The sequence below is a fragment of the Arachis duranensis genome, chromosome 9, assembly GCF_000817695.3.
Source record: "Arachis duranensis cultivar V14167 chromosome 9, aradu.V14167.gnm2.J7QH, whole genome shotgun sequence".
NCBI classification, from domain to species: domain Eukaryota; kingdom Viridiplantae; phylum Streptophyta; class Magnoliopsida; order Fabales; family Fabaceae; genus Arachis; species Arachis duranensis.
The window spans coordinates 3,595,965-3,598,118 of NC_029780.3; positions in this window are offsets into that span (position 1 = coordinate 3,595,965).

The following is a 2,154-nucleotide window of genomic DNA, read 5'->3' on the forward strand; positions in this document are numbered from 1 at the left end:
TATGTGATTATAAATATTAAAATGAATCTTAAGAAATAAATGTAAAAAAAATCCAAATTAAATAAGAAGTACAAATAATATAAATATATGTAGAAAAATTTAAATTCTATTACATAAAGAATAATAATTCTTTTTTTATCAAAAATAGAGAGAATTGAATCTGCGACCTCTTAATTGAGTATAGAGAGATTATATCATTTAAATTATAACTCAAGAATAATAACTCTTTTTAATATCACTACATTATTAAATTTTATTCTATATAAGATATCTATTATAATAGTATATGAGCTTTTAAATTTTGTTAGAAGTCAAAGCCACTACTTATCCCCTCTTAAATCCGTCCCTGTATATATAGATATACCTTAAACAATAATAATATATATAAATAATTATACATTATAACACACGTATATATAAGGAATTGCAATATTACGGTACTAGCATTAACAAAAGGAAATTAATCTGTATTTGTGCAACAGCACCAGTATATGACGCACACACATCATACATGTTTCTTTATACGTAATATTATTAAGTAAGGGACACAAAATATACATCAATCCATATATTGATTCAGCCAAATAAAACTAAATATTTTTGATGATTAAATTATGAATGATTCTGATATCATTTATTAGAATAAATAATTTTATTAATTTAAATTATTTATATTGAATCACAAAAAATATCCATATTAAAACGTATTTTTATTCATAAAAGTCAAAAATTAATGGAAGAATTTGAATTTTGTGATTCTTTCGATTTTCCTCAACCAAAGACTTCTGTATTCCGTCAATATGATAGCACCCAATTTTTTTGATTTGGCAGTTTGATCTATGCTATGATTTATTATTCATTCTGTATTTTTAGGTGGCTAAACTGCAACTCTTTTGATAGAGAAAGAGCAACAAAGACGGCTTTAGTATATTGGGGACCGAAACCCTAAAGGTCTATTTATATTTGAGCATGGCACCCATTAAATCCTAAAACCCAAATAAAATTGTATCTAAAATCTAAAAAATAATATATTTAAAATTTAAAAAAGATAATTATCTAACGAACAAAAGATAATATCCAGTTTTATTCTCATTTAATTCCAAATCAAAAGTAATAATAACTTATTTAATTTATTATTTATAACAATAAATAAGATTATTATTATATAAATTATTTAATTTAAAATAGCATAATTTGTGAATATAATTAATATATGTGTTACCACAAACAAATTAAGAAATTAAAATAATTTCTTAACAGTTATTACATACCTTTTTATCGGTTTCCATTTCCATGATGTGGTATTTTAAAGTATTGGTATGAAAAAACAAGAAAGAAATTTATTGCTTTTTTTTTTGTTCAATTAAGCATTATTGTTGGCAATTTTTTGTTTTGTTTGATACGATTGATTTATTATTTTTGTTTTATTAAAGTTTTAATTTTGATTTATTATTTTGTTTTGATCGAATTTTGAATATACTTATTCTTAGAAATACTGTATCGTATTTAAAACGAAGCAGAAGAAAAAAATAAGACAATAATCTGAAAGTCTATTTTCTACAACCATTTAAAATTACAATAGTTAATGGTTGAATAAAAGCTCGTTTTTAATAAGAGAAATATTATTCGTACAATAAATATTTTTAATGTTAATATAAAAATATGGTTGTTATTATTAATTAATTATGTATTTAAATTATTTTTAATTAATAAAATAAAAAAGATATGTATTTAGTTATTATAAAAGTAGATATCAAAATAGTATTTATTATGAAAGATGTAGACAAGGACGGACTCAAAGGAAAGTAAATAGTGATCTTAGACCTCCAACAAATTTTAAAAGCTCATATACAAAAGTTATATTATGAGTATGCTAAAATTAATCACCAAAATAAATTACTAGTACAAAACACATGCTAAAATATAAATATACTATAAAAATAAATTAAACCACATATATTTATATACAAATATATTAATGACTAATTTTAGTGGCTAATTTTAGTGTACAAATAGCATTTCTCTATATTACTATTATAATATATGTATTGTATAGAATAAAATTTAATAGTGTAGTGATAGTAAAAAGAGTTACTATTCTTTATGTATTAGGGTTTAAATTTCTCTACATATATTTATATTATTTATATTTTT